The sequence below is a fragment of the Giraffa tippelskirchi genome, chromosome 12, assembly GCF_054371585.1.
Source record: "Giraffa tippelskirchi isolate mGirTip1 chromosome 12, T2T-mGirTip1v1.2.pri, whole genome shotgun sequence".
NCBI lineage: Eukaryota > Metazoa > Chordata > Mammalia > Artiodactyla > Giraffidae > Giraffa > Giraffa tippelskirchi.
Genome location: NC_137286.1, coordinates 39,500,449 through 39,514,709, shown reverse-complemented (window position 1 = coordinate 39,514,709; position 14,261 = coordinate 39,500,449). Strand labels below are relative to the sequence as shown.

Below are 14,261 nucleotides of genomic sequence, written 5' to 3'. Positions count from 1 at the left end.
AGGTTGATGAAGCTCCCTGGAGAGATTTGGGGAGATACCTCTCTCATCTCAGGGTGTTCAGAGCCCCATAACATGTGTCCAGAAGTCTGTCTAAGCCCAAACAGTGCCTTCCCCCCACGTCCCCCCAGATGCCAGGCTCTCCTGGGAGGCCAAGATAGGAGCTCGTGTACACCTTGATACAAGGTGTACTTTGGTGTTTGCTCTTAAACCTTGCTGCTCTCAGATGTGGCTGGGCTGGGGATCCCTGGGCTCGAGAGGGTCTGGCCAGGAGGGGGCACCTCGCTGGGTGACACTCAGTGACAGGCTCTCCTACAGGCCTCTCCCTTTACCTGGCACTGCCCTGCTCCATACACCCCCACTGAGGAGGTGCCAGGTGAGTCTGCAAGGAAGCTGACCTTGTTGGTTTTATCATGCATAGAGGAGACCCAGGTGGCCGTCTACAGAGTCGGGCCTGGCCTGTGTCCAGGGCCAGTCTTTGTAGTGGGTATGCAGGCCTCTTGGCTCCCTTCCCTCAGCACAGACAGGGCTGCCTCGTGGGCCCCCAACCCCTGGCTTTCCTGCACGGGAAGCATCTCCCTGTGGAGCGGCTGTTGGCGTCTCAGGGACAGTATGTTGGGGGTCCTGCCATCTGGAAGTCCTGACCATCTAGGCTGTGGACTTGGAGCCATGTTACTGTGTCTCTGGTCCCGGCCCCACAGAAGCTTGACTGCATATGTACTGTGTCTTAGTAACCTCAGTCAAGAGCCTCTCAACGCTTTGTTTTCATCAGAGGAGGGGCTTTTTGTCTGATTATGTGCTGTCGTTTTAATGGACGCAAAGTGCGGTGCGGTGTTGGCCTGGGAGGGAGAACAGATGGAGCCTGGCTCCATGTTCTCAACTGGGCAGCAGGTTGGGCTGTGCTGACCACTGACCCCTGAGAGCGTGCACAAGGCACGTGGTGGGGAGTTGTGTGTGTATGTGTCTGTGAGTGTGTGTCTGTGAGTTTGTGTGTGTCTACAAGTGTGTGTACGAGTGTATGTGTGTCTATGAATGAGTGTCTACTAGTGTGTGTGTGTCTACGAGTGCATATGTGTCCACGAGTGCATGTGTGTCTACAAGTGTGTGTGTGTCTACCCCATGAGAGCAGGATTCCCCCCAACTGCTGCATTGCTCTTGGGCACCTGAATTAACAGATGTTTTTGCTGACTTCTCTTTTGGGGAGAAACAGATGACTTAGAACGACTTTTTATTTTTTTGGGGGGGTACTTAGCCTCTTATTTATTTTAAAACAGAATTATAACGGGGTGGGAGGTGGGAGGGAGGTTCAAGAGGAAGGGGATATGTGTATACCTATGGCTGATGCATGTTGATGTAAGGCGGAAACCAACACAATATCATAAAGCAATTATCTTTCAATCAAAAATAAATTAATTTTAAAAAACAGAATTGTAACAGTAGTTTATATAATTGAGGCATAAGAACTCATCTAGAATTACACCAGCCTATCAAGTGAGCTCTTATTTTCCCTTCCATATTCACACATAACCTTACAGGTCTACAAACCTGTTTAAACCACGTTCAACCATGCTGATTAGAACTAGAATTGTCTTTGTACAAACTGTCGATCAGGGTCTGTCCCTTTCCCATCCAGTCACCCTCTGGGCTGGGTCTTTATGCACTCGATGTCCTTTATCAACATTTTTGTGTGCACAGTCACTCAGTCGTGTCCAACTCTTTGTGACCCCCTGGACTATAGCCCACCAGGCTCCTCTGTACACGGGATTTCCTAGGCAGGAATACTGGAGTGGGTTGCCATTTCCTTCTCCATAGAATGACTTTTTGAAGTAGATTCCAGATCATGATGAATCAGGGCCTCCCAAGACCGCCCCAGGGCTCATTGTGTGGGTGAGCTGTGTCCCAACCTCAGCTCGGGTCTGTCAAGGGCCCCTCCATCCATTCTGGGCCGCAGAAAGGCCGTAGAGATCCTGTTGCTATGGAGATGCGCTGCCCAGAGTCTGTGCTTAGGCTGGGGAGTGGCACCCCCGCAGGTGAGCCTCACTGGTTTCTGGTTACCAGGCACTCAGCCCTGACCACACACTGTAAGGCAGGAGCTGCCGAACTGGAGCCTTGAGGTAGAAGCCCAGGTCCCCATCCCCAGAGCAGCTCTGAACATGCCCGGGCCAGGGGTGGGAGCAGGGGTGGCATCCTCTGCCTCCCTGCTGCTCGGTATCACTGGTCTTGACTGTCTCATGGTGATGAGTAGCAGTGCTAGTCCTGCCAGGGCATTCCACCTGGATGGACGGGCCCTCTGGGTGGGGCTTCCAGAAGTTGGCCATGTTGGGAGAGGGTCTCACCTCAGGGAGGCCCCTTTGTAAACCACAGCCTCTTCAGTCAGAAGAACAGAGGTCTCGTTGGCAGTGGTCATGGCCCCTTCAGGTGGAGGGCTCTGTCCCCACGGCCAGGGGAGCCCCCTCAGGACTATGGGCTTCCTGAGCCCTGGGTCTGAGCAGCACTCAGGGTGTTTTCCGGGGTGACTGTTCTCATGGACTCCGGGCCATCTGGGGATTTTCTCCACTTTCTTTTTGGGGGCTGCAGTTCTCTGTTTGCAGATTCGAGAGTCGTGTCCTAGAGGGAAGTGTGGGAGCCTTGTTGAGGCCAGCTCATCAGCTGCAGAACCACAGTTCTGCCCTTCTCCTCGAGGCTCTCGCCCTCACATCAGTGCGTTTGGCATCGAGGTGCTTCCTGTGCGGTCTGAGGGGCCACGTGGAAGGAGCACCTCTGTGCCGAGTGACACCTGGGCGCCTGCATGGCCATCCTTCCTCTGTCCTGCATCTGGTTGTTTCAGAGGACATTTGTTGGCATCCAGGCAGGGCAGGGGCTGTTCCACGGGGTCGCTGGACAGAGGAGGACGCTGAGTGACAAGCCTGTTGGTGTGTGAGGTCCCCAAGCCAGATGCCTCCAGCACCCCTGCAGCCCTGTACCTGTGCGGCCCCGCCCCTGCCTCCGCCCTCAGGATGCTCACCTGCTTGGAGATGGTGAGGAGGCCAAGTAGGGTCCAGCCTTCTGCGGGGCCCACAGCGAGAAGGTCCTTGCGTCAGCAGTACCCTGGGCCACAGTGATGCCAACCGGGTTTCTTGTGTTAGGGTATGATTTCTCAGCACAGGAAACGACTGGGAACCATTTACTGCTCACACAGTCCAGAGCTGCTAGGAGCTGGCCAGCCAGGTCCTGGGACACATTCTGGTTTGCAGGCTCAGATGGTGGCCCCATGACCCCCATGGAGGATGGAGTCTTGCAAACCCTGGGTCAGGTGGCCAGAGGGCGCCTTGGCTCCCAGGCTGGGCCTGCTTTCTCCTGGTCCCAGTTCCTGAATCACTTGGGGAGGGGGGGAGGTGTCTGCTTCTCTATCTTCTAGGAGGCTAGAGTCATCCATGTCTCGGGGGGCTCCCCACCCACTATGCCTGGAGCCTATCACTCCTGTCGGGAGGCTGGCCTCACTCCTTCCCTCCTCTGCATACGGGACCAGTCTGTGCTAACCTCTGGTCCCCCCTCTCACACCTGCGGCAGGGCTGGAGGGTCAGCAGAATGGTCTCCTGAGCGTCTTCATCACTGCCCTCACCCCTGTTATCAGGCCGGGGTCAAAACGTGTCCCTGAGTCCAGCCAGGGGTGCCAGGGCGCTGGGAACTGGCCACAACCAGGTGCTTGGCTGTTGGGGTGGCCTACCCCTGCCCCACTGACATGGGCCTATCTTGTGGGGAGTCACCCTGCACTCGGGGGCCTGTTTCCAGAGGTCGGCAGGGAGAGTTCAGGGAGGCCTGGGCTGTCTTTCCACCCCTCCCTGGGGCCAAATCCGGTCATCACAGGATCTGTCCTAAGAATGTGGAGAATGAATCCTGGTTCAGAGGTTTATGGACTTTTTTTCTCCCTGAAAGTAGTAGAACCTTTCTGTCAACAATATCTCAGTGGATTCCAGGACAGAAAAGAGCCTGAAGGACGGCTGGCAGGGCAGGGGTGGGGGTGGTGAGAGGGGCTGCGGCCAGGAGCTCTCCGCGCCCCTGGAGGACAGTGCCAGCCTCCCCAAGGCTGGGCTGGCTCCTGTCTCCACACGGTGGGCACCCAGATGATAGGCTTCAACCCCCGAGGCCATGAGTGGGGTGCACCGATCCTTGGGGCCAGGCTGGGGATTGGGGCCTGTGGTCTTGGGAAGATGCTTCTGGTCTGGGGATCTGCGTCCTCCCAGGCCTTCACGGACTTGGCTAGGGTGACAGGTCTGGAGGAGGCAGTGCTGAGAACCCAGCCACACTGAGGGGCAGGGTGGGCCGGCCAGGAGTCATGTGAGGTCCCACGTCCTCGGGCAGTGGGGTCCCGGCCACACTGTAGCGAAGGTCAAGGCAACAGGGCTGAAGCTAGGGGCTGGCCTGGCCAGTGGCACACACAGACCCGAGTATAAAGCCACACGTGTGGGGTGTGCCCCACGGGACAGTGCCAGGGCAGTGGCATTTTTGCTGTCCTTTGCTGCAAAGGCCCCGGCGTCCGCTGGTGAGGGAGGCCTGCACCTCCCCCAACATCCTCCCTCCCCGACCGTGGGGCCCTGTGCACGTGCATGGTGACGGGACCCTTGGTGGTGAAAGGAGAGGCACTGGGGGAGGGGGAGGGGCAGATGGAGTCTGGAAAGTGGGGAAGCTGAGCGGGGCTGATGTCCCTGCTGGGCAGCACCTGCCTGGCTGGGGGTGTCGCCGCCATGAGGCCACACTGAGAACCCGGGTGGAGGTGGGTTGGCACCTCCCATCACAGACACTGCTGACCTGGGGCATCTGTGACAGGCACCATGCTCAGTAGGTATGATTACTTGGAGGCTGAGAAAGCGGCTGGGGAGGCATGGAGCTGGGGTTTGCCCCAGCAGCACAGGTACCCCCCTGGAGCTCCGATGGGGGCACCAAAGCTCCTGAGGAGAAGGCTCCTGTGGCCCACCCTGGGGACCACCTGGGAGGCCAGGGTCACGGGCACTGGCCCCTGTGCCTAGACCTTGCTGGGCTGACGGCGGTTTAGGAAGTGCACTTCCTGGCGCTTGTGGGTGGGGAGAAGGGGAAAGGGGGGTCTTTACAAAGCGGTGAACTAGTCTCCTGTAAGGTGGGGGTAGGGGGCTTGAGTTTGGACTGTGGGGTTGTGGGAGCAGAGAGGCACTGCCCCGTCTCTAGGGGGTAGTCCAGAGGCAAGTCTGGGCCGGAGGGGCATTGCCTTGGTGATGAGAGCCAAGGTGTGGGCATCCAGGAGCCAAGAAGGAATGGTGGGAAGGGGGAGTCTTGTGGGGGTATTCATCAGCGGAGTGGATGGGGCCCCTGAGGGAAGGGGTGGGTGACACTGGAGGCCAGGGAAGAAGAAAGGAGAAGTGGGTGTCACGATGCCCTTCATGTCCCCCAGCCTCTGGGCCCAAGGGCTGCATGCATACCCCTCCCTCCAAGGGTATCTTTAGAAGAATGCACAGGAGGAGGGAAGGCTCTGGCAGCTTCTTCCTGCTCTTTCTGGGTGCCCCTTGTCTATTTCTGAAGACAGGACCCAAACCCTAGGTTTCCTGCTGTGGTGGAGGAAGGTGGAAAATGCACAGGACATGGCGGGATGTCAGGCTGCCCACGGGAGGGTCCAGTCGAGAAGAGAGACATGGACATATACGGGAGCAGCCGGCAGCCCCTTCTATCACCTCGGACTTGGCTTTGTGCTCAAGTGACAGCAGAGCCCAAGGTCTGGCTGTGTCAGCCCAGCCTGGTGCTCTCTGAGAAGAGGAGGGCCACGTGTGGCATGCGCACATGCGTGTGCACACACGTTTTTGTTGCAAATGATACATTAACTGCAAACAATTTTGGAAAATTTAGAAAAACTCAAGAAAGAGACTATGTGATACCCAATTTTACCTCTTCAAAGCAGTTGTCTGGCTCTGTCCTCACCTTTAGGTCTCTTCTCCAAGACTGGGGATGGTAGACAGCCAAGTGGAGAACTCCACAGCATCTCCCAGAAAGACGTGTCTTTTCAGATGACCCAGGTCCACCATCCGTGGACCTAAGGGCAGCTTCTGAGTGGGGTCCCATCGACAGTTGGAAAATGTGTGCTCCACCCATTTATGACTTGCTGCTGGTGCTCTGGGACCGGGTCAGATATGTTCCTGTTTCTTGTAAGAAGTAGCTTTAGTGGAAACTGTGATTTCAGCACATTGCACTTGTTTTTATTTCCGATTATAAAAGCCAAGTGTGTTCATGAAAGAGGATTTGGGAAATGGAAAAGCATTAAGAGAAAAAGAGGAAAAGCGATAACTTTAATCCCACCTCCCACAAGACACTGTGTTAACACGTCTGCCTGTATCTATTTTAACATGAAACGTGGGATCTTCCCACACAGTCATTTTACGTTCAGCCCTTTCCCACTGTGACATTCTGTGGTGGTCACGTCTCCAAAGTGCCAGCAGGCCCCTGGACCTGGCTTCTCATAGTTGCCCTGCGCATCCTTGTCTGTTCGTCCCTGGTGTCCTTACTAGGACCTGGGTCGGGGGCTGTGATACCTCCAGTGACTTGCTCTCCTGGAAAGCCTGTGACTGACTGTTACCCATGGTGGGCTTGTCCTTGTTATCATCCTGGGAGCAAGCACAGGAATGCGCACTTAGGGGCAGATTGTCTTCTAGAAAGGAAGAATGAGTGACACTACCAGTGATGCATGAGAGCACCCAGCCCAGCACCCTGGCAGGAAGAAGGGTGCTCTTAGATGTCCAAGGGCTTTGCAGTGAGCTGAGCTGGCTGGTAGGGAAGGCCCCAGGCCCCTCAGACTGCTCTGCTGTACACCCCACCTCCGGGCCCGCAGGGCCTCGGAGGCCGAGATCTCCCGGCTCTGGGAAGTGGCCATGGAAGCTGTGCTCATCGTTGGCTCAGGCCACGCCCACAGCTCTCCATCTCTTCTCAGCTCTGGTCTCCACAGGAGACCTCCACCTGGACTCCAGTTCCACCCCTCAAATGACCCGGGCTCCCTGCTCTGTACACAGGTACCTGGTGGCCCGGGTGGCGGCCATCCGAGCCCTGGTCAGAGTTTCTGGAGATGTAAACGGCACTGAGGTCAGTGCTGGGCTAGTGTGGGTCTAGGCCAGCCTGGCTAGTTGTGGGCCAGCACTCGCCCTGTGGCGGCTTCGAGGACTGAAATGTGCACACGTGTGGTGGTGGAGTCGTTTGTGGTGCCTCAGGCTCATGGCCCTGGGCTGGCCCCGGGGAAGGGCCTCCAGCAGCCACTCTGACTTGGGAATGGGCGCCCCATCCCTGGGGCCACAGCCACCCCATGGCCTCTGTGTTCTAGGCCAAGCCAAGCACCCTTAGGAGCGAAGGGAGGCTTTGCTTCCCCCTTCCCAGGAGCGCTGGGCGTGACCTCTAGGGGAGCACAGCTCCCTGACTGCCAAGCGGCAACAAGGCCGGGCCCCTTCCCTTGTCTGTCTGCAGCCACTGTGCAGCCGGCCCCTCTCAGGGGAGTCAGGAGTCACAGCGCCCACCTCCCAGCCATGCCTGTGTGCTCAGGGCCTCTGCCCGCCCAACCGTGTGACCCAGCATGTCACAGACCCTTGGGCCTGGTTTCCTGGTGTGTCACCGGCACTCCCCGTGGAACCAGGGCAGGGGCTCGTAGGCCTGGCTTCAGGGCACAGTCACGGGGGTTTCTACCAGCCCTCCCTGGAGCAGAAGTCAGCCAGGCTAGTGCCAGGGAGGCCGTCTGCGGCCGTGGGAGAGAAGGCCAGCTCGCAGGGCAGCAGCAGCAGGAAGTCCCCGTGGGCGGGAGGAGGGGAGCCCCAGGAGGGGCCAGGCTGGGCCCTGCCGTCTGGCCACCCAGCCCCGGGTGCCCCCTGTCTGCTGGTCCCAGCAGGGCTTGGGTGGCGTCCAGATTTGTTTTCATTTTCAATTCCCTTTATTGCTCAAACCACCTCAGGGCCACAGAAAACAAACCGTTATCCTCAGCCGACCTCAGATCCCTGGCCTCAATTGTTTGCCATTTGCTAATTTTAGCTTCTGATCATTTCCACCCTTATCCTCCCCCCAAAGGGAGACACACACCAAGAATAGCGCCTGGAAGGGGGGCGGTGCCTGCGGCCAGCGTTCCCACAGCCATCTGGCCGCAAGCGGGGGTGGCCCGGGCCTGCAGCAGACCCCCAGGTCCTCTTGGTGGGGATCCTCCACCCACAGGGCTCGGATGTGAGGAAGAGGGGGAGGACTCTTCTGAGTCTGTTTTTCCTTTTAAACAGAAACCACGCTCTTTCTGGGAAGTCCCCCTCCCCCATGGCCCGACCTGGCTCTCGGACCCCTAGAGACAGCAACTCCACAGCATTCCCCACTTCCGGTCCGAGGGGACTCGCACAGTCCAGGGGCCCATGTGGCGCTTGGCAGGGAAGGCTCAACCCCCGCCCAGCGCCAGGGCTCCCGCCCAGCCTACAGGCTGCCACCCTGGCCTCCATAGGGCGGTCCTGGAGCCGCTAACCAAAGCCCAAGCCTAGGGTGCGGCAAGTGGGCCTCAGGCACTGGAGGAGGGACGAGGTCCAGTGAGCAGGTTGGCCTCTGAGCCGGGCCTGCTGGAGGAGAGAGCAGAGCCTTCAGCCCTTGATTCTCTGCAGGGTCTCCAGGCGCCCCTAACATGTCAGGGCCCCAATTTGGAGACCAGAGTCTGGCGTGTCTTGAGCTAGAGTAGTGCTCAGTAAGATGGAATAAAGACACAGAAGCCCAAAGCTCCCCCTCCTCCAGTGACCACGGAGCTGGGGAGTGGGGAGCCCCCCACCCCGCACCCACTGACAGAGCTGCATGGGGGGAGCAAGCAGCTCCCAGGACAAGCACGCTGTCAGAGCTGCTCTGGACACCGAGTTTTACAGAAATTAGGAGCAATGACTGAAACAGCCAAGAGCTCGTGGGGTGATGTGGGCTGGCGGGGATATTCTCTGGTGGGGCGGGGCAGGCACTGAGTCCACCCACCTGGTGCCCTCCATGGCTTTTGCAGATGGGTGATGAGGCCAGCACAGCAACTCTCTGAGGAAAGGCTGGGCTGCCAGGAATGCTGGATGTGTCCCTCCAGTATTATCAGAGTCATTGGGGGGGGGGAGCGGGCAAGACCCGAGGCCTGCATCCATGTTCTGGCTGTGGCCCGTCCTGGGGCAGCCGTGTGGCCTCTTTGGTGGTGACCACCTTGCTCCCCTTCCAGGTCACAGTTTGGGGCATTATCCCACTCACCTTCAGAGATGCTCAGGACTAAGAGATGCAGGCTGCAGGCATCCCAGGTGTTGCTCACGTTTCTTTTCCTGAGAACTAAAGTTGCCCTTCTGCCTGGTTTTCTCAGCGCTGCTTTTACTGCCTCGTCCCCTCACCCCCAGCCACGTGGCTCTCCCCACAGGGTGGGACTTGCAGCCTGTCCTCTAGGGGCCTCCTCTCCAGCTCCCTGAGGTGGACTGGTGGTGCTGCTGTCCTGGGATCTGCCGCCATCTAGGCCCTGTTTCTTGGAGCCTCGAAAGGCGAAGGAGGCTGTTTTTGGAGACGCATGTGTCTGCAGTGTTTTGCTCCTGGCCTCGCACCTGAGTCCTCTGGGCTGGATGTCTGGTCCTGGCTCTTCTAGTCAGCTTGAGGTTTGGGGGGCCTTGCTTCGCAGTCTTGGGCCTTTGCTGTGGTTGCTGGCAAGGCTGAGGCCACTCGACTCCTGGCACCTACATGCTCCCCTGTCCTTGGAACTGTGGGTGTGGTTTCTGTCAGGGGTCTCTATGAGGGGGGTGCACCTGATGCACCCCCCCGCCCCCCGACAATAGGCTCTGTTCCTGAACTTGGTCTCACTCTTGCCCACCCTGGGTGACAACCCACCCCTGTGTCCTCCGGCTCTCTGAGCTCCATACCTGGATGCTTTCATTTTCTTACCTTTGTCCTTTTGTCATCCATTTTCTCATCTTTTGCTCTTTGTCTGTGGCACTGTCTCCATGTTCTCTGACAACTCTGAGATTGGATTTTAATCTCTGCCATATCCCCATATTGTGTGTCTTTGTTTTCAGACTCAGTTTCTGGGTCTCTTCTCTTTAAGGAGCATCCTGTTTTTGCTTCACAGATGTCGTGTCTTACCTCTGAGCACCAGTGACAGCTCTGGGAGTTGCTTCTCACCTCTGCATCCCCCAGGCTGCGTTTTTCCTCTGGCCTGCCTGCCCATGCTCGTCAGAGGCTCTTCTCATGTGTCTGGTGGCCAGTGGTGATTCTGCCCAGAGGCTGGGAGCTGCCTGGGGTGTACCTGCCACACCACCAGGCAGGACAACCCCTTCCCCTCACAGGCGTCACTGCTGCCTTGGGCCGCAACATCCAGCCGGTCAGATGGGGCCCTCCCTTTACTCTTGTCCAGAGATGTTATCCAGGAAGGACAGTTAGAGCCCTAGCCAGAAGTCTTCCCAGGGTGCACAAGGAGGCAGCCATTCAGGGAGAGTAGAGTGCTGCCCCTGAGGCCAGTGATGGTGTGACCCTGGTGGTCCTGCAATGTTGGAACCCACATTGTGGGTGGGGAGGACTCGGTCCATATAGGGAGGACATGGTCCAGGCAAGTATGAAAGGCAGAGTGCATATAGCCCCCTCTATCATGAAAATGCACCCAGTGGTTTATCTAGAACTCAATCACCAGAAATCAACCCTGAATATTCATTGGAAGGACTGATGCTGAAGCTGAATTCCAATACTTTGGCCACCTGATGCGAAGAGCCAACTCACTGGAAATGACCCTGATGCTGGGAAAGATTGAGGGCAGGAGGAGAAGGGGGTGACAGAGAATGAGATGGTTGGATGGCATGACTAACTCAATGGACATGAGTTTGAGCAAACTCAGGGAGATAGTGAAGGATAGGGAAGCCTGGCCTGCTGCAGTCCATGGGGTCACAAAGAGTTGGATATGACTTAGTGACTGAACAACTACAACAAATTGGGCAGAATCAGTTCCCAAAGCCCATTGTAGCTGCAAGGGAGTCGGGAAGGAAGCATTTTCCCCTGGTGCATTGTTGCTGCAGAAGCTAAAGTCGTGTCATCTAGAAAAAAGAAGACCCAGATAGCAGGTGCTGGGATATTGGGCACTTGCCTGTTTCTGCCACAGTCACCACTGGGCAGTTCCTGCACATTCATCCTTGGAATGGGCAAAGCATTCAGTAGGGAAGTATCTGGCTGGCAAAGGTAGCCACTGTGTGAGCCAGTCCTCCTAACACATCTGAGGAACCTTGGAAATCTCTCACTTTCACCAGCATTTACTTTTTTCCCCAACAGGTGGGGCTGTATCAGTCCTTTGCACTATCTAAGAAGTACTGACTGACTTCTCAGAAATAAGCCAGGTAGCCTGGATGAGAGGGGAATTTGGGTGAGAATGGATACATGTATATGTATGGCTGAGTCCCTTTGCTGTCCACCTGAAACTATCACAACGTTGTTATCAGCCATAGTCTAACACAGAATAAAAAGTTAGAAAGAAAGAAGCCACGTGGTCACTGCTGTCATGATCCCACAGTGTGACTGCAGAGTTTTCTGTAATTCACTGTCTGACTACTATAGTAGTCAGCTCTCCTGGGCTTCTCTTGACTGGGACAGGTTCCCAGACTTTCCTTGTTTCCCTTGACCTTGACCATTGTGAGGGGTGGTGGCCAGAGATTGTGTAGAATGTCCCTCAGTTTGCATTTGTCTGATGTTTTTCTTGGAGTGAGACTGGGTTTGTGGCTTTGGGGGAAAAACACCATAGAGGAGAAGTGCTCTTCTGTGCTCAGTCTCTCGTGTCTGACTCTTTGCAACCCCATGGACTGTAGCCCACTAAGCTCAGACTCTGTCCATGGGATTTCCCAGGCAAGAGTACCGGAGTGGACTGCCGTTTCCTAGAAGGGTTCTTCTAGTCACTTTATGTCGGTAGGAGAGCGACAGCATGTATGTACTTTGTTACTCAAACATTCCAGCCTTGGCCAGGGCCAGGTGAGGTTGGCTTCTGGGTCCCTTGCCCCTGTCATGCTGACTTCTGTGCACTTCTTCACTGTCTGAAATTATAAGCTGCTTCTGGCTCATCTTGTATGTTTACCACTCCAGTCCCAGAGTGAGCCGTGTCTCCAAGGATCCCCATTTACGTTTGTTGTAAAATGGTATTTAGAGACCAAGATCTGAGTGCTGCGGGTGTTCCTTGTTCCCAGGGGTGTCACTGCTTCTTGCTCTTCCTGGTGGACAGAGCCAGGATGTGTCCTCGCCCACAGTCTTCACTCACTTAACTCTTTGTGTGGACACAGGACTGAGCATGAGTTCATACCATCTCAGATTTGGAGGCACCCCCCCCCCGAAGGACTCACTGCCTCCCCGCCTCCCCTGGTCCAGAGGCTGTCACGTCTCTGACAGCAAGACCCAGGCTCCCTCCCCCTGCCTTGCATCCACCTGTTTATTCAGCCCTGGAGCACATGTGAAGCACTTTGGGATGGTTTACCCTGGATTCTCCTCCAAGAGGCTGGAGCTCTGTTGAAGCACAGGCTCCTTCCTTGTCCCTGTCTCCCCACCCACTTAGACACCGTGTCATGTGTTTGTAATATGGCTGGTGTCTACTGTCCCAGCCAGCCCCCATCCTAGGATCTCCAGCCTTCTCTCCAGGCTAAACATTTGCAAACATTCCAGGACATTCTTGGTGAAGTCAGTCTCTAGGTTTTGGCAAATGCAGAGAATCTGTAGCCATCCTCCCAGTACCAGGCAGAAGAGTTCCATCACCCTAAATTTCTGCTCTGTGGTCAGCCACAGCCCTCCAACCCCTGGTACATTTTCTGTCCTTACAGTTTTGCCTTTGGCAGAACGTCATATGAGTTAGTCATACAATGTATAGACTTAGGGGTCTAGCTTCTTCTTTGTAGCAAGATGCATTTCAGATGCATCCACTTGTGTGTGCGGGAACCAGTAGTTCCTTCTGTTTTGTGGCTGAATTGTGCTCCACTGTGTGGACGTAGCTCATGTTCACCCCCTCACCCACAGAAAGTGCTGACTGCCAGTGTTGGCTGATGGTGAATTCCCTTGATGAATGCCTAGGAGTGGGACTGCTGCCTTGTCTAGTGAGTCTGTGTTTAACTTCTTAAACTTCCCAGCCATCTTGTAAAATGAACATCCCACATTGCATTGTCACCAGCAGCAAACAAGAGTTTCAGCTGCTCCACCAGCAGGGTCAATTTTTTTGGATTTTAGCTGCTCTCACTTGTGTATGGGCTTCCCAGGTGGGGCTAGTGGTAAAGAACCCACCTGCCAATGCAGGAGACATAAGAGATTTGGGAAGATCCCCTGAAGAAGGGCATGGCAACCCACTCCAGTATTCTTGCCTAGAGAATAGCCTTGGATAGAGGAGCCTGCAAAGAGTCAGACACGACTGAACACACACTTGTGTAGGTTGCCATCCTTTTGTTTTACTTTGGTTTCCTTGATGACAAATGATATTGAGCACTTTTCATATAGCATTTGCCATCTGTGCATCTTCGATAGTTGAGTTTGGGTCTCTCATCAGTATTATTATACAATCAAGTGTTCGCTTATTGTTAGATTTTAATATTCTTTATATATTTTGGATATGAGTTCCCTTTACTTTTAATTTTTATTACTTTCAGGGGGTGCGCTGGGTCTTCATTGCTGCGAGTGGGTTTTCTCTAGTTGCGGCAGGCGGAGGCTTCTCTTGTTGTAGAGCACAGGCTCTAGGCACATGGGCTCAGTAGTTGTGACTCACGGGCTTAGTTGCCCCACAGCATGTGGGGTCTTCCTGGACCCAGGATTGAACATGTGTCCCCTGTATTGGCAGGTGGACTCTTAACCACTGGAGCACCAGGGAAGCCCCACTCCCACTTTACTTTTGATTAGCCTTACATGAAGAATATTTTTATCAAGTGAGTAAAGCTGGGTCTTTTCTTGTGGATCCTAAACTCAAGTCCTCACCTTTCTGGGGTGTTTGAGAAGATCTCCAATGAAACTGACCGAAATGTGATTCCCAGGCTGTCCGGGCTGGGGTGCCACCAATCAGACTCCCAGACAGGCTGTTGACGGCACACTGCTCCTGAGGCAGGAGGATTCTCCTTCTGAGACAGCAGGGAGAGGGCCGGGCCTTGATGGAGCTGCTCCCCTCAGCTCAGGGAAGACACTGGTGGGTTCCCTTTGGAGGCAGTTAGTGACGTGACCACCAAAACAGAGAGGAAAGAGATGGAATCATCTGTTCTTGGGGTTCAGCTCACATGAGTTGCTCATGGCAATACATCCCCTGGAGGAGATCCCCTGTGTGGAGC

At 55.6% G+C, this 14,261-nt stretch overlaps 1 protein-coding gene and 1 long non-coding RNA gene across 2 annotated transcripts in view; one reads left to right on the top strand and one right to left on the bottom strand.

The window, feature by feature from the left end:
- The window catches only part of KLF13 (KLF transcription factor 13), a 43,359-nt gene that overhangs the window by 11,830 nt on the left and 17,268 nt on the right, over positions 1-14,261 (top strand). The window lies entirely within an intron of this gene.
- Positions 1,421-6,082, bottom strand: LOC145528357 (uncharacterized). Its single transcript, XR_014070336.1, has 3 exons — positions 5,923-6,082; positions 3,002-3,905; positions 1,421-2,873 (listed from the first exon to the last, which is right to left on the bottom strand). It is a non-coding gene; the product is annotated as an uncharacterized LOC145528357 (long non-coding RNA).